The 12,243-nt window shown below is 41.5% G+C and overlaps 1 protein-coding gene across 3 annotated transcripts in view; it reads right to left on the bottom strand.

The window, feature by feature from the left end:
* The window catches only part of PAK1 (p21 (RAC1) activated kinase 1), a 158,022-nt gene that overhangs the window by 81,240 nt on the left and 64,539 nt on the right, over positions 1-12,243 (bottom strand). For 2 of the 3 annotated variants that reach the window (XM_047070103.1, XM_047070104.1), the window contains exon 1: positions 5,533-5,716. The exons of the other annotated variant lie outside the window; for it this stretch is intronic. The gene's annotated coding sequence lies outside the window, so the exon portion shown is untranslated. Of the gene's footprint in view, positions 1-5,532; positions 5,717-12,243 lie in introns of those variants that run through there. 3 annotated transcript variants of the gene reach the window in all.

The following is a 12,243-nucleotide window of genomic DNA, read 5'->3' as shown; positions in this document are numbered from 1 at the left end:
ACTAATCTTAGTAATACCTGGAAGCATTTTAAGCAGAGGGAGCAGTAAGTACAAATGTCCTAGATGAGACTATTTGGGGGCATGTAGGGCAGCAAAAAGGACAGCAAGACAAAAGTTTACTGAACAAGGAAAAGCACGGCAGAAAACTAAGATTAGAGATATAGCCAGGGGCCAGATTATGTAGGACTTTACAGTCCTACAAACAGTAAGTCTGAATTCTGTATCAAGCATGAGAAGATACTAACGAGTTTTGAGTAGTGTTCTGATTTATGTTTAAACCACTCTGGTTGCAGAGAACAGACTGCAGGGGAGCAAAGGAAAAGTAAAGAGACCATTAAGAAATTATTATAATAGTCCAGGTAGAAACTGATGATGCCTTAATGGATTGCAGTCGGTATACAGCAGTTTAAGCAAAGATAGATATTTTGAAGGTGGAGCCAAATGGTTTATTTAGAGATTGGATGTGAGAAAAAAAGGAAAAATCAAGATGATCTCTAAATTTTTGGCCTGTTCTGAGAATACTGAGTGAATATAAACATGTTATAGTGTCTCCCATTCAAAGACACCAACATCTTCCTCAAAACATCATACATTTCTTGTTGCCCTTCATAGCACAGCTTCTCAAAAGAATGGTCTATTTATACTATCTCCACTTCCTCCTCTTCTATTTGCCAAGTAATATTCTACTATTGCACCAAAAGTAGTCAAGATTACCAATCATCTCCATGTTGCCAAATCAAATGGTTACTATTCTGTCTTGACCTTACTCAATCTCTCTGCAGCATTCACCTGCTTCTCCTTCTTTTTGTGTACTCCTATCTCCTTTGCAGACTCTTCCTAGCTATCCTCGACATGTCCAAGGTTAGAAACCTCCTTTCTTCATATGTTACATTCTCATCTAGATGATCTCATCTAGATGTATGGCATACATGTATCTCTATGTATGACTTTACATATTACCTATATGTTGATGTTATCCAAGTTTCTATCTTTAGCCCAAAAGCTCTCTTTCAGATTAGTAACCATCTGTTAGACAATTCCACCTGTATTTCTCATAAGTACCTAAACCTAACATGAATAAATGAAACTCTTGGTATTCACAGCATCTATGATAAATTTTAATTGTATTTGCTTATTTATTATGCATCTCCATCAATAAACAGAAAGCTTCACAAAGGAGCAACTAAGTCTTTTGTGTTTACTAATATATACTTAGCAACTAAATAGGGCTCAGCAAAAGTAGACACCAAGATTTACTAGAGCCTGTCTCTACCCTCCAAATAGTCACATACTAATAGGATAGGCAGATACATAAACCGCAATGACAGTATGACATGACATGGTAAGTGCCACTGTCAGTGGTGAGAGGAAGAACATGAGTGCTTCATGAATCCCAAAGAAGGGCCCTTAATAGCCTTGGAGTCAAGGAAGGCTTTTTTTTTTTAATATGAAATTTATTGTCAAATTGGTTTCCATACAACACCCAGTGCTCATCCCAACAGGTGCCCAAGGAAGGTTTTCTTAAGAAGACAACTTAAGAGTTTATTTTTGCAAGCATAGTTATTCAGTGCCTACTATACACTTTTTTCTTTTTTATATAATTATGTTCAAGCTTTATAGTAACTCTTCAAGGTAGGTATAAATATATTCAATTTTATATATGAAGCTTAGAGAGATTAAAAACCAAGTAGTTAGTAGGTAGTGGAACCAAAATTTGAACTGAGGTCAGTCTGCTTTTCAATCCCTCCACCTTCCTTTCTTTCTTTTCTTTACTCTTCCTTTTTTTTTTTTTCCTGTATCACAAGGCATCACCAAAAATAATATCTTTTATACTTGTCACCTACTATTTGTTTGACCTAAAAGAAATCACTATACCTCTTGACTTCTGTTTTTAGCATGGGGTTCAATTACCAGTCAGTCTCTAAATCCTCCTCATTCTAACTCCCTCCTTTTCCTTTGTTATTAAAGATTGAGACTCATGGCACCTGAGTAGCTCAGTAGGTTACCGTTACTTGTCAGACTCTTGATTTCGGCTCAGATCATAATCTCACAATTCGTGTGAGATTGAGCCCCGCATCGGGCTCTGTGCAGACAGCCTGGGATTCTCTCCCTCTCTCTCTGCTGTTCCCCTACTTGTGCTAGCTCTCTCTCTCAAAATAAATAAATAACCTTAAAAAAAAAGATTGAGGGGTGCCTGGGTGGCTCAGTCGGTTAAGCACCTGTCGGTTAAGCTTTGGCTCAGGTCATGATCTTGCGGTTCACGAGTTCAAGCCCTGTGCCCATCTCTGTGCTGACAACTCAGAGCTTGGAGCCTGCTTCCTGTGTCTCCCTCTCTCTCTGCCCATCCCCTGCTCATCCTCTCTCATTCATTCTCTCTCATTCATTCTCTCTCTCTCTCTCTCCCTCCCTCTCAAAAATAAATAAAACATTAAAAAAAAAAAAGATTGAGGCTCAGTTTTAAAATAGTCAGTGAGCAACCCTAGGCATTTCTTTCATGCTATAGCATCTAAGCATTTTTCATGGTGAAAATACATTCACAAATAACCACAGTAACATCTGTAGATCAGTTCACAGTTTACAAATTAGTTTCACACATTCATTATTTCATTTGATCTTCACCAACCCCATGAGGTGTTAAATCCCTATTTTACAGAGGCCAATGGAAGTGAAATGCCTAGCCTAGCTCTATCAGGTCTCTGGCCTCTAAAGCCCACCAGAAATTGAATTTAAGAAAATAGAGGGGTGCGGAAGGGGATGAAGACAGCAAATGACTCATAGAGGAAGCTCACCCAAGTGGCCTAGAGCCAGAAGAAATTAACAGGGACCATGTCAGTTTCCCTTCCAAGGTAATGAGCGTTTGGCCATGGCACAGTGACCTACCACGTGGAACTGCTCTGTTTTCATTTCAGTAGTACCTTGAGTCCAGCCCCAGAAAAGAAAATGTAAGAACACTCTTTGTACACTGCATACACAGGGTCTGAAGACAACATGGCATAAAAGAACAGATACCACCTTTAGAGAAGACTTGAATTTAGGTCCAATCTCTGCCACTGACTTGCTGAATAAAAAGTTCCCTCCCTCTGTGTTATCATAGCCCCTTGTGCTTCTGTCACATATACTTATCACATGAGGTTATAGACACCCATACTCCTTGACCTGCAATGGAAGGTAGCAACTTAGTCCAATTTCCATCTTTGTATCCCCAGCACCTGGCACCACAACTAACACTGAATAGATGATCCAGAGAATGTGTGATGATAGATGTCATGTTCAAAGTTTTTCGTATACATATGCATTCCACATTATAGTCTACCCAGGGAGTGCCAGGAAAATAGCAACCTTGTCTTCTTATCTCTGCTTCCTCTCTCACCTCTCCTACTTTGAGGACACTGCTCAAGAAGAGTTTGTTGAGGAGAAACAAGACAGTCCAAAAAGCCGGCCTTCGGAGGGAAAGAAATTAACCTATATGGTCCTCTTTCCCAGACTATAGTCTTTCCCACCATACCTACCTCAACCCCCAGATAACCCCTAACTTTTCCAGTCCACCTTCTTCTTCAAAAGACCATTGTTCTTCTCTCCAGTACCCCACCCTCCTCCCTCTACCCCATCCCTGCTATCCCCTCTTCTTCCCTTGGCTCACAAGTCCACCTCTTTTCCTCCAGGTCAACAATGAAAGCTGCCACAGAGCCTTTCTTCCTCTCCCAGTCACTTGTCTCACAAAAGAGAGTCTGGGCCCAGTCCTACTGGACACCTTGCTCTACTCCCACTCTAGTCTTCAAGCTGTCCATTTTCCATCTTGCTTACTCCCTATGCTGCCCCCTCCCCTCTGGGAAGGAGGTAGGGGTCAAATCCTGGAAGAAAGATTGCTTATTGGCAAACCCAAAGCAAGGCACAGATGAAGGAAGGAGAGAGACTGGCACAGAATTTGTAGATGAAAGCTCAAAGTAAGGGAATTAGGTAGGAAATGGAGAGCATTTGGACCTCAAACACCACAAAAAGGTCCATACAAACCAGTAGGTTTATTAATAATGAGAAAGTTTAACCAACAGTTCTAAAAGGAAAAGAGAAGAAAGCCTAACCAAGAAGAGAAGGACCCAAGAGAGGGAAGGAAAAACTAGCTATGGAGGGTAAAGGATAAGAAAGGGAAGTATGAGGAGAGCAAGAAGAAGAAAGAAAATGGAGGGCAGGAGAAAAAACAGGGGAAGGAAAAATGAACAGGAGTAGGAAATAGAAAAATGGGGCGAGGAAGACAAGGAGGCAGTGTCACAGAAAAACTGGGGGGAGGTAGGGGATCAAAATCATCCAGGTAAGTTAGTATCAGGCCTAGTGTTTCTTGGTCCCAGATGATTAAGAAGGAAAGAATTATACAGAGTAAGACATTGCACAGCCCCCAAGGTCTGTCATTAACTAGGCTGAGTAAGGAGGGGGCTCCAGAAAAGATAGCCTAGTTTTGTTTTTTTTTTTAACATTTTATTTTATTTTTTTAGAGAGAACGAGAGAGAGCATGCAAGCAAGCTGGGGAGAGGGATAGAGGGAGAGAGAGAATCTCAATCAGGCTCCAGGCTCAGCACTGAGCCCCATGCGGAGCTCGATTCCATGACCCTGGGATCACAACCTGAGCTGAAATCAAGAGTCAGACACTCCACTGACTGAGCCACCTAGGCACCCCGAAGATAGCCTACTTTAAAGCAGCTTTACACTCAAGTATCAAATCACTGGCCAGTTCACAGAAAAACCATTAACATGCCTTGACCTGTTTCTTTCCAACCCCACCTCCCTACATCCAACATACCTACACTCAACACTAAAATAATCAGCCTCTGCCTTGCCCATGAAGTCTCTGGGTCCTCAGCAGACCAGCAAGATGTCATCCAAAAGGCTGGCTGGAGGACAGGATACAAAGGCCTGCTCTCAAGTTCCCCTGTCTTCTACAGGATTGAAGGGGACATCTCTGCAGCCCATTCTAGGATTTAACCAGCTTACTTTTCCAAAAGGCAGTTACATCTAGGGAAGCCAGAGTTACAAAAAGAACATCAAGCTCTTCACTGCATAGATAAGGAAACTGAGGCCCACAGAGGCTACCAGAACAGGACCAGCCTGGGTCTCCTATCTCCCGGTTTACTCCACCTCTTAACAAGTCACTTATAATATAATGGCCCTCCCCAGCACCCAAGAGAAACCCCCAGGGTGCCAGCAGGCCAGCACCTAAACCAAGGTAGAAGAAAGCACCACCCAAACCACCAAAGAGAGGGTTTTAGCAAAAGAGAACGGCTCCTGAGGCACAGCAGTTCCCCCAAACCAGCTTCCCCTTCCCAACCTTTCCTAGCCAGAGCTGATTCCAGGTGCTGGCCTAGCCCTAGGCCGGCTCATCTGAGGGTTCCGCCCTCAGCCCTTTCTTTCACTTAGAGTCTCTTTCCTTAAGAGACCCTAAACCCACCGGTCTGTGCGGCACCACTCCCCGGAAGCCAATGGAGACCCCTCCCCCTCCCAGCAGTGCCCAGCTGGGCGTGCCCCAGGGTGGGCCAGCATTACCTGGTGGGGGGAGCTGGCCCCGGCATCTCTGGCTACTGTTTTTGTCGCAGAGCCGCACCTCTCCCGCCCAGCTAACGGCACAACGCCCTGGCTCCACCCGCGCCGCTCTACTCAGCTGGGGCCGAGCTCCCAGCAGCTCAGCCGCCCCAGCTCCCGCTCTCGGTTGCAGCACGCTCCCGCCCTCGCAGGGCTCAGCGAAGGCGCAGCTTCGGGGTTGGTGAAGCAGAAGGGGCGGGGGAAGAAGGGAGGGAAGGAGGCGGGAGTAAACGGCGCTTCTCCCTCCCCCTCCCCCGAAGAAGCTCTGAGGGCGGGGAGACTGCTACCTTACCACCCTCTCAGCTATTCTCCCCCACCTAGTCCCGCTACCTAGCAGGAGGTAATTTCTCGCTGGGGCTAGGCTTTCCAGGGCCTGTCAGAGTCCTGGGTGAGCCCCAGAGTCAAGGAAGAGAACCAGACCCGCTCTGTACCTTAGTTTCTGCATCTGTACAAGGACTCAAGGGCACTTCAGGTCAAACCAGGTATTTTATCAGATCAGCCTTCAGGGAAAGAGATGCACCCACCCCTCTATACCACCAAGGTGTCAGGTTCTAATTCTAATGCCCGAGGGGAAACTAGGTGGGCACTTACAGCTGCTTCTAAGCAAAGAAAGCTCAGCAGCAGCTACCATTTATTAAGTGCTATTGTGTACCAGACGCTTTACAAAACATTTTGTGTAGGGGCACCTGGGTGGCTCAGTCGGTTAAGCGTTGTACTGTGACTCAGGTCATGATCCAGTAGTCTGTGAGTTCAAGCCCCTCAACCGGCTCTGTGCTGACAGCTGGGATCTTGGAGCCTGCCTCAGATTCTGTGTGTGTGTGTGTGTGTGTGTGTGTGTGTGTCCCTCCCCCACTCACTCTCTGTCTCAAAAAATAAACATTAAAAAGAATTTAAAAAAAAACAAAATGTTTTGTCTGTCTCACCACAACCCGATGAAGTAGGCACTCTACCAAATCACATGTCAAAACTGAGGTCCAGGAAGAACGTGGTTTCATACAATAGGTATTTCTTAAGCACATATTGTGAATCAGGCATTGTAATGAGCCCTAAGCTGAGCAACACATTACAGGACATTCATTAACCCTGGCCCAGACCCCCTAAACCCCACCAGTGCCCCCTCAATCATTTAACATTAAACAAACAAAAAAGCCTTCATACATTTCCAAATGCTCCCTAAGAGGTAATATTATGCTGCTAACTACCCCCCTCTCTACACCCTGCTCTTGAGATATATGGCAGGAGTCAGATTATGCAAGGTCTCTTCCAGGTCAGAACTAGGAGTTCGTGTTTTGTTCCGTTTTAATGATCAGAAGACTTTGGATGATTTTAAGCAGAATAATGAGATCTAATTTACATCTTTAACAGATCACTGATTGCTGAATGGAGAATAAAGGGGAGGATGATAGAAACAAGAAAACAAGTTAGTAGGTTCTTTCAGAACTCCAGGCAAGAGAAGATAATAATGATTTTGACTAATATATTGGAAGATGAGCTGAAACAAAACAAGCATATTCTAAGGATACAGCTTGAAGAAGCTGCAGCAGAACTTAGTGAAAATAGAATGTGATGGATGAGAGAGGAGAGTGACTTCCCCAAGACCACACAGCCAGAAAACGGCTGAGTTGTCCGAACTCTGGCCTGACTCCTAAGCCTATGCTTTACTTCTCTCTGCCATGTTAGTCATCTTTAGATCAACTGCCATAACCCCTGTCCCTACTGCCTAGCAAAGAGCAGATAACCAGCATTATGCCTGATCAATAATTTAAGGATGCTAGACAGAAATTTTATGGTATTTATCCATTTTCCTTGTCAGATGTCTACACCTCCATTCAATGTGGCCAAATTATTTAACTGCAGAAGGATGTAAGGGAAGAATTCCATGAGGACAGAAAGAGCTCTTATGTTAAGTATCTTCCATCTTTCCCAGACCCTGAGCACCCATACTAGTCCACTTACCAGAAGTCCCAAATTTGATGGAGGAGATAGGGAATTTCTTGAAGACACCCACATTATAGAGAATTGGTCAGTAACACCGGCTGGGGGACCTACGACACTATGAGAACTCAGCTCCAAAGTCGTTTTAGGATGTTCCTTTAACCCCATACCCTTGTATCAACTTATACAGAGTTGATGAAAGTCAGGAACAGTCTTCTGCTTTGGACATAGTTTTTCAAAGTAATGATCAATAATCATAACATCTGATCTTACCCAACTTTCCACCCCATGTAGCATCCCCCCTCTTACAGATGGTTTTCTAGGTTCTGCTGAAATACATGTAGGAACAGACAGCTTCCTTGAAAACAGCACTATTAGACAATGCTTCCTAACATTCAGCCAGGTGCCTCTCTGTAAACTTCCAATTCTGCCTCCTGGAAAACATCCTTCAGAGCAAATATTAAAGGCTTTCAGATATATGTTATGGTAATCTATCAAGTCCCCACACTTCTCTTCTCCAGGATAAATACTCCCATGTTCTATTCATCACCTGTTCATTCAATAACTACTTAAGATCTTGTATAAGCCACCAGGGATAGAAACATCAGTAAACAGGACCAACCTTTATGGTTTACGGTTTTAATATGATGGTTTTCAACTCTCCTTTTGCATCAAAATTACCTGGGAAACTTTAAAAATATACACTGAAGGGTGCCTGGATGGCTCAGTCATTAAGCATCTGACTTCGGCTCAGGTCATGATCTCACAGTTGGTGAGTTCGAGTCCCACATCAGGTGAGCACGAGCCCCACTTTGGGTGAGCTCGAGCCCTGCTTGGCTCCAGCCCTGCTTCGGGTAAAAACGTGAGTCCCAGGTGAGCATCACTTCTCTCTCTCTCTCTCTCTCTCTCTCTCTCCCTCTCTCTCTCTCTCTCTCTCTCTTTTCCTCCCTCTGTCTCTCTGCCCATAATGGGATATTCTATCTCTCTGCCCCTCATTCACTTGCACCCTCTCTCTCTCTCTCTCTAATAAATAAAAATAAAAAGAGTTTGGTTATGACTTTTCAGATACAACAGCAAAATCACGATCCATAAAATAAAAAGTTGGTAAATTGAACTTTATTAAAATGTACAACTTCTGCAAAAGATACCCATTAAGAAAATGGAAAGACAAGCCATAGACTGAAAAAATATTGGCAAAACACATATCTGATAAAGAATTTGTATCCAAAATGTACAAAGAACTCTTAAAACTCAACAGCAAGAAAACAACCCAATCAAAAAAAATGGATAAAATAATCTGGACACCCCAACAAAGAAGATACAGAGAATATGAAGAGACAATCAGCATCATATGTGATTAGGGACAATAATGAGGTGCAACTACATACCTATTGGAATGGCTAAAACCCAAAACACTGATAACACCAAATGTGGGTGAGTATATACAGCAACAAGGATTCTCATTCACTGCTGATGGGAATGCAAAATGGAACAGCCACTTTGGGAGAGAGTTTGGCAGTTTCTTATAAAGCTAAATACAGTATAGGCTTACCATACAATTGGCAATTGCACTCCTAGGAATTTATCCAAGTGTGTTGAAAATTTATGTCCACACAAAACCTTGTCCACAAATATTTATTACAGCCATATTCTTAATTGTCAAAGTTTCGAAGCAACTAAGATACCCTTCAATAGATCAATGGGTAAACAAACATCCATACAACGGTGTATTATTCAACAATAAAAACAAATGAACTTTCAAACCTCAAAAAGACACAGAAAAACCTGAAGTGAAAGAGTGTCAAGTATAAAGCTAGGCTGAAAAGCATGATATTCTTGGAAAATGCAAAACTATAAAAGCAGCAAAAATATCCGTGGCTGCTAGGGGTTTAGAAGGGGGTTGGGGTAAGGATTAGCAGGTGGAACACTGGGCACTTTTAACACAGTGAAACTATTCTATATGATATTGTAATGGTGGATAGGATACATGACATTATGCACTTGTCAAAACCCACAAAACTGTACAGCACAAAGAGTGTACCCTAATATAAACTATGGACTTTAGTTAGTAATAATGTGTCAATATTGGTTCATCAATTGTACCTAATTCACAACACTGCAAGATGTTGACCACTGACAAAGTGCAAGGGAGAGTGGTAGAAAGAGAGTACATAGGAGCTCTTTGTACTTTCTGATCAATTTTTCTGTAAGCCTTAAAACTTATCTAAAAATAAAATGTATTAAAATAAAATAAAAAGTAAAAGTTTTAAGCAATATAAAGGACATACAAGACAAAGCTCATTTTCTTTTTTAGTAGATTCATTAAACATAAAATTACTCTGTCAAATGGCTATAAAAATTTTTAACACTCTCAATTTTTATGCTTATCTCATTGTAGAGTGAGAACAGGTCAGACTCTACTTTGAGTAGTGGTGATCTAGGACATCTTCCACTATGCATAAACATGATACTCTAAGTGCAGTCTGTCCCCTTCAGAACATTGTTGGACTATCACCTCCTTTAACTCTACTTACCTCCAATAATTTAGTCTGAAGCTGCATTAGTTTTTAGCCACTGCAATGTCTTTGCTGACATTGAGCTTAGGCAGCCAAAACCACCATTTCTATAAGAATAGCATCATGCTAGGTCTTCTCCAGCCTGCCCATATGTTGCTATTTCTTTGAGACTTAAAATGTAGAACTTCTCTGTCATCCTCCTTAAATTCCATCTTGTTGGCTTCAACCCATCTTTGCAAGCTCACTTGCTCACTTGCACTCTCTCTCTCTCTCTCTCTGCCATCTAGAATAGTTCTCCCTTCCAGTCTTTATCACCTGTAAATCTAATAAGTATTCTATCTCTTCAAAAATTTATCAAACATCTACCATGTGTCCTTGCCTATAGTAGGCTTCAGGGATTAAAGACAACTTAGAAATGGCCTATGTCTCCACTAATCACCACTAATAGTGGAGGCAAGCATATATAAAATGAAAAGTCCCACACTAGAAAACTGAATAAACAAAATAAACTAGATAAGGTAGAAGAAACAACATTATCATATACTATAAAGCAGGCCCACTAATATTTTCAGCAGGAAAGATCAAATTTAGGCATTTTCTATTGTAGATTTCAGTTCTCAAAAACCAGGTGCTGATTCAGTTATAGAAGGCTGGCTAGCTGGTTCACTCCTAGCCAGCCAGCCAGCTAGGTGCTTCTTTCAATGGTGGGTGCTACTATAGGAAGCTTGGCTAAACTTGGCTCCCTCTGATAAAACATAAGACTCATGAAAATGAGGCATACTGGTAAGAAGCCAGAATTCTATTTATTACTGAGGGCTAATAATGAAGGAAGCTTTATTACTGAGGGCTAATAACCAATCAAACTTATGATTAAGGAAGGAACTATAAGCTAAAGAAATAAAAAAGCAGACTCAAATGAGGTAGAAGGGACTTTAAAGCCAAAACTGTACATTCAGAGAGAGAAATTAAATCTTAGAGATAAAAAATAATTTGTGCAAGTTTACACAAGTTGGCAGTTAACTTGTTTTAGGTGCAATTACTCCTTACATTTATATAGTCCTTTGGTTCACAAAGTAAATAATTCATAAGTTATTCTTCTGAGTCATGGACCTTGACCAGTAATGTTTTATCCATGTAATGACCAGGCCCTTTTAGGTCACTTACCTGGCTTGTATACACATATGAGTTTATGACCCTCGGTAACACTATATAAAGGCTAATGATTGGTAATAATTAGCAAATTTTCTTTAGACACTACAGGTTTCAACCTAACTAATGGCTTATGTATAGTGATTATACAGCCCATAGGAAAAAGAAAGATTGTTTTTATTTGATTATTTTGCAACCACAAATAATTTTAAGAACAACGCATTTACTGATTGAAAATTACAATTTTCCCATATCACCAGTTAAATGTAGGAGGAAGTCAGGCAATAATGATGACTTTGCTTATAAAGTAGTCATCGAACATACTATTCTTTCTTGTAATTAGATGGCAAGGCCAGTTGCCTATTAAGTACCATGAAATGAGGTACAGTATAAAATAAATAGAGATGCCTGGGTGGCTCAATCGGCTAAGTGTAGACTCTTGATTTTGGCTCAAGCCATGATCTCATGGTTGGTAAGTTTGAGCCCCGTATTGGGTTCAGCACCGTGTCACCATGGAGCCTACTTGGAATTCTCTCTCCTTCTCTCTGCCCCTACCCCACTCATGTGCTCTCTCTCCCTCTCTCTCTCAAAATAAATAACTAAACTTAAAAAATTAAAAATAAAAATAACAGCTTACAAAAATACTGCAAGAAAAGAAAGAAGCAATGGAGGAGATAGCATTTGGGCTGGATATTGAAGAAGCAGAATTTTTATAGATAGAGGTATTGAGATTGGGGATAAGGGTAGAGAATTCCCTTGAGGGAACCACAAAAGCAAAGACTCAAAGGAGGAAAAAGCATTCATTCTGTTTAGACAATAGTAAATAGTCTGATAATTCAAGAAAAGAGCAAATAATCTCATCATTCATTCACTACTTACTGAATATGTTCTACATGCCAGACACAGTGCTAGTCATAAGGGATGCAAACATTAGGAGACCTACATCTTAGAAGCAAAGCATTTTTAAATATAAGAAAAGACAAAGCTGTGTCACTGACAGTGGGACTTAACAGATCCAAAATCTGTTCCTGCTTCAGTCGTCCCCCTCTCAGTAAATAGCAACTCAACTCTTTCA

This window comes from Lynx rufus, unplaced genomic scaffold, assembly GCF_022079265.1.
Source record: "Lynx rufus isolate CCGP_SWC_20201006 ecotype Redwood Valley unplaced genomic scaffold, mLynRuf1.p SCAF_9, whole genome shotgun sequence".
Classification (NCBI taxonomy): Eukaryota; Metazoa; Chordata; class Mammalia; order Carnivora; family Felidae; genus Lynx; species Lynx rufus.
Note: the sequence above shows the minus strand (reverse complement) of the source record. Positions and strands in the feature narration are given on the sequence as shown.